General features: G+C 43.0%; 1 protein-coding gene across 2 annotated transcripts in view; it reads left to right on the top strand.

The window, feature by feature from the left end:
- Nucleotides 1-13,957, top strand: part of GSG1 (germ cell associated 1) — a 987,297-nt gene that overhangs the window by 176,206 nt on the left and 797,134 nt on the right. The gene's annotated exons all lie outside the window — the stretch shown is intronic.

Genomic DNA, 13,957 nt, shown 5'->3' with positions numbered 1-13,957 from the left:
CATCTGGTTCTTCTGAATCCCAGAAAATACCGCTCATTAAGACTCTGTTACAAGGTAATTCGCAAACTTTGGCGCATGGTTTACCTACCAAGCATGAAGCCTTTACATCTGTAAACAAGTTCTTTGAAGTTATGGCTGTGATTTATGCCGATCCAGATGTAGCTTCTACTGCAGTTTGTAAACTTTGCGAACTCCGGCAGGGCCGTCATACTGCAGGAGAGTATGCCGCTGAATTTAGGTGTTGGTCAGTTTCCTCCAAGTGGGGGAGGCTGCACTCCTTGATCAGCTTTTATTAGGTTTGGCTGACTCTGTAAATGATGCTCTGGTCAGTCATCCTGAGCCTAAAACTCTTGAGGAAGCTATTGCCCTGGCTATTCGTGTGGATAAGTGAATTAGATATCGCCATCATGGTGGTGCTAATTCATCTTCCACAGCTGCTCCTCGTCCTATTAGTGCTGCTACATCCTCTGGTGAAGAACCCATGCAGTTGGGTTATTCCAGATTGTCGCCCTCTGAGAAACTTAGAAGACTTCATGAGGGGTTGTGCATGTATTGTGGTGAAAAGGGGCATTTTGTTCAAAATTGCCCAGCAAAGAGGAAGGCAGAAAACTTCAGCGCCTAGGTGTAGTTGGGGAATCTCACCTTGGCGAGCAGATTCTTCCCCTTAAAGTTAAAAAAATATTACTGCCTGTAACTATTGTTTGGAATAATCAGTCTAGTTCTGCTCAGGCCTTTGTTGACTCTGGGGCAGCAGGTAACTTTATTGATTCTGAGTTTGCCGCTAGTTTAGGAATTCCAACCTTGCCGTTGCTGAACAAGCTTTATGTTACTGCTATAGACGATTCTCCTCTTCAGAGTGGCCAACCCTTTGCTATTACTCCTGAGGTTTCTCTACAGATTGGAGTGTTGCATTTCGAAAAACTGCAGTTTTTTATTCTCAGAATGCTGTCCAGTCCCTTGGTTCTAGGACTCCCGTGGTTGCAGACGCACAATCCCCACATTGATTGGTGCTCTGGTCAACTCACCAATTGGTCTTCTCTGTGTTCCGAGAACGGTTTAAAAAAGATTCCACTTCACAATGTAGAAATTGTGTCTGACAAGTTACCATATCAGTATAGATCTTTTACGGATGTTTTTTCTCCTCAGTCTGCTGACAAGTTGCCTCCTCACAGACCCTATGACTGTCCTATTGATTTGCTGCCGGGTACTATGCCTTCTCGGGGACGTTTGTATAACCTCTCTGGCCCTGAAAAACAGGCTATGAGAGAGTATATTAAAGAGAACCTTGATAAAGGTTTTATTCGACCATCTACCTTTCCAGCTGGGGCAGGTTTTTTCTTTGTAGAGAAAAAAGATGGGGGATTACATCCATGCATTGATTACAGGAGCCTGAATAAAATTACTGTAAAAAACAGATATCTGTTACCTCTTATAAAGGATTTGTTTTCTCAGGTATCTGGCACAAGAATATTCAGTAAATTGGACTTGAGGGGAGCATATAATTTGATCAGAATACGACAAGGGGATGAGTGGAAGATGGCTTTTAACACTCAAGATGGACATTACGAGTATCTTGCGATGCCCTTTGGTCTATGTAATGCCCCTGCTGTCTTTCAGGACTTTGTTAACGATGTATTTAGAGATGTTTTGGGCAAATTTGTTGTAGTTTATTTGGACGACATTCTGATCTACTCCAATTCATTATCAGAACATTGTGAACACGTGAAATGGGTACAGTACTGGAAGGAAGAGAACAGAGAAAAATGGGAGCTCAAATGGTGCAGTATGTCACGAGTATTGACTATTAAAAGTACTTCTAAAAAAGGTACTTACAAAGGTGGGTTGCTCAGGGGGCAACCGACCACTTCAGGCACATGGAGTGTATTAAACCTGACTCCACTCAGGTCTGCCAGCGGTTCTGTACTTAGGCGCTCTCTTTGCAAAAGAAACCTGCGCACTTGGAACAGGTGAGCAAGGCCTCCCTCCTAGGTAGGTGGGGGGAGTGGGGTACAGCAAAGGTGAAGAGGCACCCAGAATATATAAAAACTTTAAAATCAATAAAATAAAGAAGTTTGAGGTGGCTTACCTCATAGACGACAAACTCACGTAAGTTAAGGAAGTTTAACAGATAGTTAAGCACAGGCAACGCGTTTCGTGGGACTATGCCAAATAGAAGTGGCAGAGCCGTCTATATGCCAGACTCGGGGCGCCCCGAGTCTGGCATATAGACGGCTCTGGCACTTTTATTTGGCCCGAGGAAATGGACATAGTGTCATGAAACGCGTTGCCTGTGCTTAACTATCCATTAAACTTCCTTAACTAACGTGAGTTTGTCGTCTATGAGGTAAGCCACCTCAACCTTTTTTATTTTATTGATTTTAAAGTGTTTTATATATTCTGGGTGCCTCTTCACCTTTGCTGTATGTGAAATGGGTGCTTCAGAAATTGAGAGAATTCCCTATTTGCAAAACTAGGAAAATGTCTCTTTGGGGTCACTCAGGTACCATTTTTGGGATTTGTAATTTCTGACTCTGGTCTATCTATTGATAAAAAGAAAGTATCCGCAGTTCTGGACTGGCCACAACCCAGAGATCTTAAGGCTTTGCAGCGGTTTTTGGGATTTGCGAATTACTATTGCAAATTTATCAGGAATTCTTCCACTTTGGTAGCACCATTGACAGATCTGATCAAGAAAGGAGCTGATCCTTCCAACTGGCCATTGTTGGCCTGTGAAGCCTTTGCCACACTGAATGTAGCCTTTTGTTCAGCTCCCATATTGACACATCCTGATATCACTACCTATCTGTGTGGAGGTTGATGCCTCTGAGGTAGGAGTAGGGGCAGTTCTTTCGCAGCACTCAGGTCAACCTGAAAGTTTGCATCCTTGTGCTTTCTTTTCCAAGAAGTTTGCACCGGCAGAGCGTAATTATGACATAGGGAACAGGGAACTCCTAGCAGTCAAGATGGCATTTGAAGAGTGGAGGCATTGGCTGGAGGGCGCTGAACATCCTGTCACTGTATACACGGATCATAAAAACCTAGAATATGTAGAAAAAGCTAAGAGAGACTCAATCCCAGACAGGCACGATGGGCATTATTATTTTTCTCAAGTTTCAATTTCACTATCACGTTTAAACCAGGAAATAAGAATTTAAAGGCCAATGCTTTGTCCAGATGTTTTGATTCTGAGATTACACAGCCTAAGACTCCTGCTCCTATAATACCTAAACACTGTGTGGTCGCCGCCACGAACACTCATGATTTCTCTGATCTGCCCGAATTATTATCTTCCTTTCAGGAAGACTGTCCACCTGGAAAACCTTTGGACATATACTATGTACTGATTCACCTTCGTCTACAGGTGCTTCATCAATTTCATGACACCAAATTGGCAGGACATCCGGGTGAGACCAAAACCTGGACAGGTTCAGTAAGATGGCTCATTTTGTCCCCCTGTGTAAATTGCCTTCTGCCAAGGAATTGGCAGAATTGTTTATAGAACATCCCTTTCGTTTGCATGGTATTCCGGAGAACATCGTGTCCGATAGGGGAGTTCAGTTTATCTCCCAATTCTGGCGGTCTTTCTGTTCTCGTTTAGGTATCTCCTTGTCGTTTTCATCTGGTTTTCATCCTGAGACCAACAGTCAGACTGAAAGAACCAACCAATCCCTGGAGCAATATCTCCGGTGTTTCATGTCTGACTGTCAGGAAACCTGCCTGCAATTTCTACCTTTTGCTGAATTTGCATTCAACAATCTTCAAAGTTCTTCTACCAAGTTGTCACCCTTTCAGGTGGTTACTGGCCGGAGTCCTAATTTCTCCTCATTTTCCAGTCCACATTCCAGTTATCCGGCTTTGGAAGATTGTATATGAGAAATCCAGTCAGTCTAGTCTCAGGTCAGGCAGAATTTGCAAAACGCAGTTTCTCAACAAAAACATCATGCTGATCTTCATCGAACCCCTGAGTGGGATTTTACACCTGGGGATCTTGTTTGGGTTTCGACTTGTAACATTCCTCTGCGCCAGCCTTCTGCCAAACTAGGGCCCAGGTACATTGGCCCTTATCCTGTTTTAGAAAAAGACTCCTATTAGACCTACCGGTAATGGAGTTTCTGATTGTCATCCGGGACAACCTGAGATCCGGTCCCGCCCCAGATATGTGGAGACATAATCCCAAGAAGTTTAAAAGCCCCTGCCCTCCCTCAATCCTCAGTGTGTCTGAAAGTACATATGATTAGAAACACCAAGATGAAGGAAGGAAATTAGACACCAGAAAGTGACTAAAAAACATCCTTGTGATCTTAACATATAATGAAAGGTGCGCAGTGGAGATAGGGAAGGGTTATAGTAGTTGTCCCGGATGACAATCAGAAACTCCATTACCGGTAGGTCTAATAGGAGTCTTTCTCTAATTGTCACCCGGGACAACCTGAGAGATAGACAAGAAATTCTTTTATAACAAAAGCAGGAGAACAGAGGCGCCAAAAGGATAAAAGGAAGCTAAATGAGCTTAAAAACCAAATTCTTGGTAAATAGAGGAGGTAGTGGTGGACTTACCTCCTCCAAGTAGACACACAACGACTGTAGTAAAGACAGTTAATATATTTTATTTATGAACTACAAAAATGCAACGCGTTTCGCAGGTTTGATCCCGCTTCATTAGGCAATAACAACGGAGCAATAGCATTTGTGGTCAGTAGAAGAGCCAGGCACCTCTGAAACAGTTACATGGTAGATCTGGGTATAGGCCACGGTCTACTCCCAGATAGCATATAAAGCTATATATAGCATATAAATATGGACACAAAAAGGATTAATACAAACTGCAAGTATAAATATAATATAATTTTATTTATGCTTTATGCTTGCAGTTTATATTAATCCTTTTTGTGTCCATATAAAGCTTTATATGCTATCTGGGAATAGACCGTGGCCTATACCCAGATCTACCATGTAACTGTTTCAGAGGTGCCTGGCTCTTCTACTGACCACAAATGCTATTGCTCCGTTGTTATTGCCTGATGAAGCGGGATCAAACCTGCGAAACGCGTTGCATTTTTGGAGTTCATAAATAAAATATATTAACTGTCTTTACTACAGTCGTTGTGTGTCTACTTGGAGGAGGTAAGTCCACCACTACCTCCTCTATTTACCAAGAATTTGGTTTTTAAGCTCATTTAGCTTCCTTTTATCCTTTTGGCGCCTCTGTTCTCCTGCTTTTGTTATAAAAGACTTTCTTGTCTATCTCTCAGGGTGTCCCGGGTGACAATTAGAGAAAGACCTGTTCCACTTTGAGACATACAATATGAACCCTCTAATCTGTGAGCATTAAGCCTTAGCTATTTGATTTCTGACATCTAAGCTTGTTCGCATGGCCCTGTGTTTATGTGAGCCGTAAATGTTCTTTTTTTTTTAGCAATGCTTTATGTACCAATTATCTGCTGCGCCGATTGTTGCAATTCTGTAGGTAGTTATTGTGTGTACATTTTGTTTTTATCCCAGTTGTGCTCCCATTTTTGCCTGAGGAAGCGGGGTCACGCCCGCGAAACGCGTTGCATTTGTGGAGTTGAATAAATTATTTGTCAATTCTGTTTTATCGAGACTCAAGTGAGTTTTCTTTATTGTAAGAGGGAGGTAAGTCCATCCTAACATCCCCCTCTGCTTTTAAACATTTTTTTTAAACGTTTTACTCTACTCTGGCGCCTCTGTATACCAAGCTTTTGCTAATCCATCTGGCAATGGTTTGTTTAGATGCCTGCTGACCTCTGTTTTTTCCTGAAAACAAGACTAACAAACTGCTGGATTTCCTGATTTCTCTGGATCTTGAGAGATAAACTAGCAAAGACACTCTGACATCTAAACCGTGAAAACCCTTTTCCTTAGCCCCTGACGGATTAGAACAAGAAAAACAATTTCCTGAGATCTATGGAACTCAGAAACTACCTTTGGTAGATATGCAGGATCCATTCTGAGTCTTATACTATCAGGACAGATAATGAGGAAGGGATCCTTAATAGATAATGCATGTAAATCGCTTAACCGTCTAGCCAACGTAATGGCAATAAGAAAAGCTAATTTGAGTGTCAGAAATGTAATTTCAATCTCTTCAATGGGCTCAAATGGAGCCTTAATGAGTGCATTGAGAACCAGGGATAAATCCCACTGAGGAAAAACTTTCTGTTTTACAGGAGTGGACCTCTGTAAAGCTTTGAAGAATTTTTTTACCAGCTCCTCCTGTGCCAAATGCCTGTCTAATAGGATAGATAGTGCTGAACACTGAACCTTAAGGGTACTGGGTGCTAATTTCATATCAAACCCATCCTGTAAAAATTCTAAAACAGAACTAGTCTGACTCTGATCCCTAGATCTAGTCTCACACCAAGTCAGATAAACCTTCCAGACCTTACGGTAGATCTTCTGAGTTACAGTCTTCCTACATTTCATAAGGGTCTCTATAACTTTCTCAGAAAGACTCTTGTTCCTCAACATTACCCTTTCAGGATCCAGGCAGCCAGTTTGAATAACTGTGGCCTGGGATGAGTTAGAGGGCCCTGGATCAGCAGATCTGGCCGAACTGGCAGTGGAAAAGGCGGTTCCACTGACAACTTTAGTAAAGTCGCATATCATGGCCTTTTTGGCCATAGAGGAGCTATTAGAATCATGTTTCCTTTTTCTTTTTGAAACTTCACCAAGACTTGTGGAAGAAGAACTGTTGGCGGAAAAGCGTAACAAAGGTTGAAATTCCATGGAAAGCTGAGAGCGTCCAACCCCAGTGACTTCTGGCATCTGTGGAGGGAGAAAAACTGTTTCACCTTTGCGTTCCTCGGGGATGCAAAAAGATCTACATCCGGAAACCCGAATTTGATTGCTACCATCTGGAAAACTTCTGGATGAAGTTCCCATTCGGATTGGTTCACCTCCTGTCGACTCAAAAAATCCGCCTCCACATTGAGGGTCCCCTTTATGTGAACTGCCGATAAGGATAGAACCTGAGGTTCTATCTATTCGAGAATCTCTGAACAAAGGAGCATGAGATCGATTTATCTCGTCCCTCCTTGTTTAGATAGATAAGTCACCGTTGTGATGTTTTCCGAAAAAAACGAACACGTGCCTCCCCTCTATCAACGATTGAAAAGATAGAAGGGCCCTCTGAACCACCAGAAGTTCTCTGAAGTTGGACAACTTTTTGCTTATTGACTGAGTCCAATGCCCCTGAGCATGATGACCCAACGTGGTTGCGCCCCATCCCCAAGAACGTCCGTAAAAAATTTTATCGGATCGCTCTGCCTCCAGAACTGTCCACTGGTCAGATTCTGAGAGTCCAACCACCAGACCAGACTGGATTTTACCTTTTCGGGAATGGAAATTAGCAAGTCCAAAGTTTCCTTGGACTTGTCCCAATTTCTCAGTAGTAAATACTGAAGATCTCTGCCATGAGACTGAGCCCAGGTGACTGCGGGGATTGATGCTGAAAATAACCCCATAACTCGCATAATTTGAAGAAGAGAATACATCTCTTGATTGAGCAATTTGTTCACCTCTGATTTAATCTTTTCTGGCATTAAATCAATTTTTCTCTCTATAGAGTCTATCTTGTACCCCAAACTGAACTGGATTCAGGGCCAATTTCTCGAAATGTATTATCTATACTACCTGTGATAGAATGCTCATCACCAGATCCCTGTGAGATTTGACTCGTTCCTCTTTCTCTGCAAAGATGAGGAGATCGTCCAAGTACGGGACTATCGCTATCCCCTGTAATCTCAAGACCTTCATGACTTCCGCTAACATCTTTGTGAAAATTCGGGGAGCTGAGGCTATCCCAAAAGGCAGGGCTTGAAACTGAAAATGGCGAATCTGGGACCGAGTCTTTATCACGAATCTTAAAAATCTCTGATGGCTTGAAAAAATGGGAATGTGCAGATATGCGTCTCGATTGTCTATTGAGACAAATAAATCCTTGCCTTGTAATAGAGCCCTCACTGAGTAAATGCTCTGCATCCTGAATTTTTTGTAAGTCAAAAAAGGGTTGAGAGACTTCAGGTTGAGAATGAACCTGAACTCCCCATTGTTTTTTTTCACCAGAAATACATGGGAATAGTACCCCTGGAATACCTCTTCCTGAGGTACTGGAATAATTACTCTTTTCTCTAAAAGTTTCTGAATCTCCAATTCCACACCTCTGGCCTTTTCTGGATCTTTTGGAATGGGATTTACAAACCTCCTCTGCGGAGGGGGACTTGAAAACTGAAGACGATACCCGTGTCTTATAATTTGAAAAACAAAAACATCGGGATTTAACTTCTCCCATTCTGAACGAAAATAAATTAGTCTCCCACCCCACTGGTAAACCGTCATTTATTGGATTTGGGGGGTTTAGTCTTGCCAAGAGTAAACCCTCCCTTACCCTTTCCTTTTGGAAAGGACCATTTTCTCTGCACATTCCTATTTTTTGGCTGATTAGAGTCCTGTTTCTTAGGAACAAAGGGTATTTTCCCTTAAAGAGAATCTGTACTATAACATTTTTACAATAAAAAGCATACCATTCTATTCATTATGTTCTCTTGGGCCCCTCTGTGCTGTTTCTGCCACTCCCTGCTGCAATTCTGGCTTGTAAATGCCATTTTTAGGCAGTGTTTACAAACAAGACATGGCTTCTAACTAGAGTGTGATAGGCTTGAGAGGAACTCAGTCTCTGACTCATACAGAGCTTGGAGAGGGTGTGTATAGCTTCTGCCAATGACAAGCAGCACAGCACATTCCACACATTTCAGCCTCAGCCGACAGAGCCGACAAAAAGAGAAGATTAGATCATATAACAGAGATAACACAGCCACTGTGCAACAAGAAAAGGCTGCAGCAACAAAGACCACATTAGAACAGGTATAGGAACTTATAGGATAGAAGAAATAAGGCTGAAAATTTTGTTACAGAGTCTCTTTAAAGTTTTTTTTTTTATCTGGGAACTGTTTTCCTTTTTCAGCTGAGCGGGACAACACATCGTCTAGACCTGATCCAAACAGGAGATTTCCCTCAAAAGGAATGGAACTTAACCTGTTTTTTGAAGTTTGGTAACCCTCCCAGGTTTTCAACCACACTGCTCTTCTAGCTGAATTAATGAGAGCCGTAGTACATGCAGATACACGAATAAGTTCAGTAACCGCATCCGCTAGGAAAGCAACAGTTCTAAGGACAACCGGCAAAGAAGCCGCATAATCCTTAAGAGGGGCATCCTTAGAAATTTGATCGATTAAATTATCCAGCCAAATTCTAAGATTTTGTGAAATGCAGGTAGCTGAAATACATGGAATGAACCCAAAGGCAGCCGATTCCCAAGCTTTTTTAAGAAGGCCATCAACCTTTTTATCCATTACATCCTTGAGGACCTCGGCGTCCTCAAAGGATAAATCAGAGTCCTTTGAGTACTAAGATAAGGATGCGTCTAGTTTCGGACATGTAGTCCATTTATCGATCTCAGTTTGAGCAAAAGGATTTTTCCATTGGGAAGTAATAATATCCTGCAAAGTTTTATGTATAGGAAATACTCTACCCATGGCCTGACCCAAACCCAAATACACTTGATCTTGAGGAGTAATATCTGGAACAGATTCCTTGATCTGTTTCGTGGTATACACAGCCTTAAAGGACTTACGAGGCCAGATTTGCAAAAAAAACATAAAAAAGTTAGATACCTGTGCGTGTTTGCAAGGCACGGAGGACGCCGTCCGCACCCTCCGTGCCGTTCCGCCTGGTCCCCGCTGCTTAATATGCCCCCGAACGGTCCCCGACCGCGCGGCCCGGGTCGTGCTCCCCAGCCTGTACCAAGATGGCCGCCGGAGCTGGCCGCGGCTGCGCAGTCCGCATAGCCGCGAGTGCGGCTGCGCAGCTCTAAGGCCAACCCCCCGATCCACGTAACAGTAGCGTGGATTGGGGAGTTGGCCCTAGAGCTGCGCAGCCGCACTCGCGGCTATGCGGACTGCGCAGCCGCGGCCAGCACCGGCCGCCATCTTTGTGAAGGCTAGAGAGCCCGACCCGGGCGGTGCGGTCGGGGGTCGTTCGGGGGCATATTAAGCAGCGGGGACCAAGCGGAACGGCACGGAGGGCGCGGACGGCGTCCTCCGTGCCTTGCAAACACGCACAGGTATCTAACTTTTTTTATGTATTTTTTACAAATCTGGCCTCGTAAGTCCTTTAAGTAACTCAGAAGATTCATCAGGCGTAAATAAAAATCTGGGAGTATTAACCGCCTCCTCCTTTCCTGAACCCTCTGACTGAGACTGCTCCCGCTCCTCTTGAGATACTGAAACCTCCTCCCCCTCCTCCTCTTCTTCCTCCTCTTCCTCAGCCCCCAACACATCGGAAAAACTAGAGTGCTGAGAAAAGACAATAGAAGAGGGCCCTGGAAGGGATTCGGTAGGTGGAGGCACAAAAGACTCTTTAAATTTGTCTAAGGTCTCCTGCATATTCTTGTTAACAGTATCCATAACCTCTTTCAGAATATTCGAAGTCTGGGAAGCTACAATAGCATCTGCACAAGCCTGACACAAATTTCTTGGGGCTTCTAAAGCTATTTTACTGGTACATAAACTACATCTCTTATACCTGGGTTGATTAGAAGCTGTAGTAGTAGTAGATTTAGGCTCAGTTTTTGTCTGCAAGAAACAAAAAAGACAAAGTACTGAGACGCCATCAAAGTAAATGAACAGTAGTAAGAAAGCTTATCCTCCAGCTGGAGGGCTTACCCCACCAAAACCATATGGCTGTGCCTGCGAAGAAGACTTGGGAGCGGAGCTTGCTGCCTCTGAATCACGCTGCTGCTGAGGCTGCTCACCCCCTTGTGCCTGAGACATTTTCCCCATCTGACTGTTTGCAGGTACGCCGGAGACACCAGGAGCACGCTGTAACACTTCCTGGCTTCTCCAATCATTTCCCCTGTAATGCCGTCTGACGTTCCCCGCTCTCGCTTGCGTCTGACGTCACGAACGGCAATCAGCTGCGTGGATGCGCCTTACAGAGCTGATGGGGGAAGCGTGGTGTGACGGCCACACACTTCACAGAGGCCGAGGTAGGAGGTCTGTAGTCGGTGTTGCCTCCGCTATCCGCCCAAACCACCTTCTACCTCCTTGGATATACACTCACCCTCCGGTGAGTACATAAAAAAAAACCAGGAGCTTGCTTCTTAGGTGTTTCCGTGAACACAGATGAACTGAGGATTGAGGGAGGGCGGCGGCTTTTAAACTTCTTGGGGTTATTGTCTGTCTTTCAGGTTGTCCCGGATGACAATTAGAGAAAGACTCCTATTAGACCTACCGGTAATGGAGTTTCTGATTGTCATCCAGGACAACTGCTATAAACCTTCCCTATCTCAACTGCGCACCTTTCATTATATGTTAAGATCACAGGGATGTTTTTTAGTCACTTTCTGGTGTCTAATTTCCTTCCTTCATCTTGGTGTTTCTAATCATATGTACTTTCAGATGCACTGAGGATTGAGGGAGGGCGGGGGCTTTTAAACTTCTTGGGATTATGTTTCCACAGATCCAGGGCGGGACCGGATCTCAGGTTGTCCTGGATGACAATTAGAGAAAATTAATTAAGTCGTTTATCGAGTAACCTTGCCCCAATCTATGAGGGAAGTAAGTTATTTTCATGTGTCTTAATTGAAGCCGGCGGCCAATGTTTCACTGTCATCTGCCCCTCCACCTCCAATTGAGGTGGATGGTGAACCTGAGTATGAGGTGGAAAGGATTCTCGACTCTCGGAAATTTCGTAACTCTCTGCAGTACTTGGTGGACTGGAAAGGTTATGGGCCTGAGGAGAGGAGTTGGGTTCCAGCACGGCAGGTTCATGCCGACGATTTAATTCGGAAATTTCATTGTCAACATCCTGATAAGCCAGGTAGGGAGTGTCCGGAGTCCACCCCTCCACCTGTAACAAACTTATCTGGTGTTGTCTCTGGAGGCTGCTCTGACAATGTTGAGCAGCTGCAAGAAGCTTCCTCTTCCTCTTTGTTCAGATGCATCCCCGGCTCCCCTGTAGATGTGAGTCATCGTGTTGTTTCTGGCAGTCTCCCTAGGAGGATGCGTGCAGCTCAGAGCTGCCTTTATAGGTTAAGGAGGTGTTTGAGGTGTGTCAGCTGATTCCTGTAGTCAGCTGACACTTGCTGCAGGGATGTTGCTGATTTGTCCGATTTTCTTGGGAGCTTGGTCTGTGATCTATTCCTTCTATATAAGCCCAGGGCATTCAGTTACTCACTGTCCGTTATAGCTATCAGTACACTGAGCGCTGGACCTTGCCTTGCTATTGTGCCAAAGTCAGCTAGTTTTTCAGAGCTATATATATATGCAGACCCTGCCGATATACTGTATATGTACTCTAGTTAGATCAGTCTTGTATATTGTTTATTATATTGTATATTCTCCTGATTGCTATCCTGTGTATGACCCGGCATGCCCCTCACTTTGATTAGTCTCATCCTTCCTGTACTACAGACATCTGATACTCGGTTCTGACCTTGGCCTGTTTACGACTCTGATTTTGTCTGACTCCTGGTACCTCTGTTTCTGATACGTGTATGACCTTTGGCTATCCCTGACTTCTCGATTTCTATAGATCAGCTAAGTATTTAGTGCCCCTGGCATTACAGTTATATATGCACATCAGGGATCCCCTGATAAATTCCAAAATATTTGTTGCAGATGGCTAGCAGCACAGGATTATGTTGATCCTGACCTTGTAAGAGATCAGATTTTGGCTAATATTGGTGTATCTGGAAGTTCAAACATTAATACTTGAAATTCTGTATCTGATTATCTGCATGAAAATGTATTGTATGTTCAAGAGAAGCACTGTCTGATGTCCTGAATTGTATATTTTGTACATTGTTTATTTTGTGACCTCAATAAACTAAGTTTTGTTGATCAAAAAAAAAAAGCTGTTTAAAAAGAAGAGGTAGTGGTGGACTTACTTAGAGGTAAGCCCACCACTACCTTTTCTTTTAAACAGTTTTTAATCGATTTTATCCTACTTTGGTGCCTCTGTTATATATCTCAGTTCAAAATGGTTTGATGGCAGGACATTCCCATAAGACATGTTCCTTCAAAACCACAGTTTCTCCAACATAGTCCTGGCTTTTCTTTAGAGTATTAAAGTAATTTGCTTGGGGGTATATACAGTACCAGTCTAGAAGAAATGTATGTATATTTTCCCAGTTGGAAAATTGAGACACATATTTAGTGGCCGCTAGCCATTGATCTATTGTTAACTGAACTTTAAGGATTCTGGACCAACGATCAATATATTTTTGGAGGTTCTCCAAGGAATCCTATAGAAAAGTATCAAAACAGAGGGAAATTCCCTTGGTCAAGCAAGCGTTTTTGGAATATACATGTTTAGGCCAAACAGGCAACTTTTTATATGAACTCTGTATTAGGTGTTGAAGTTGGAGAAACACTTGGAATTCTGTGGACATGTACATAGATTTGTAGCGCACTTGAATTAATTTTCCTGGATGACAGCAAAGAAAAAATAGGACAATACCCCTAATCCTATTCAAATTAGCAACAATTAATAATTAAAAAAATCTCCTTCGCTCATATGGTGCCTCTAATATATCACCTCTTCTAATAACACATATAAAATACAGTAAAATTATAAAAAAAAATAGAAAAAAATAAAATATGCAGTCAATAAATGTGTATGCTGATTAGCAATGGTGCAAATGCTGGTTAGCAATTATCAAAAGCAATGGTATGCTGATTAACATTGGTCAAATACCACCAATAGAAAAAAAAAAAAAAAAAAAAAAAAAAAAAAGCCGCAGACACACTGGTCAAACACAATAGTCACATAGCAATGATCAAATGCAATGGTATGCTGATTAGCAATGGTCATATACCACCAATAGCAAAAAAAAAATATATCACTTTTTCACCTGAGTTTTCTCCTAGGAGAAAAA

Source organism: Hyperolius riggenbachi, chromosome 6 (assembly GCF_040937935.1).
Source record: "Hyperolius riggenbachi isolate aHypRig1 chromosome 6, aHypRig1.pri, whole genome shotgun sequence".
In the NCBI taxonomy this organism is placed as follows: domain Eukaryota; kingdom Metazoa; phylum Chordata; class Amphibia; order Anura; family Hyperoliidae; genus Hyperolius; species Hyperolius riggenbachi.
The sequence above is the reverse complement of the archived record's forward strand: the minus strand, read 5'-3'. Positions and strand labels throughout refer to the sequence as shown.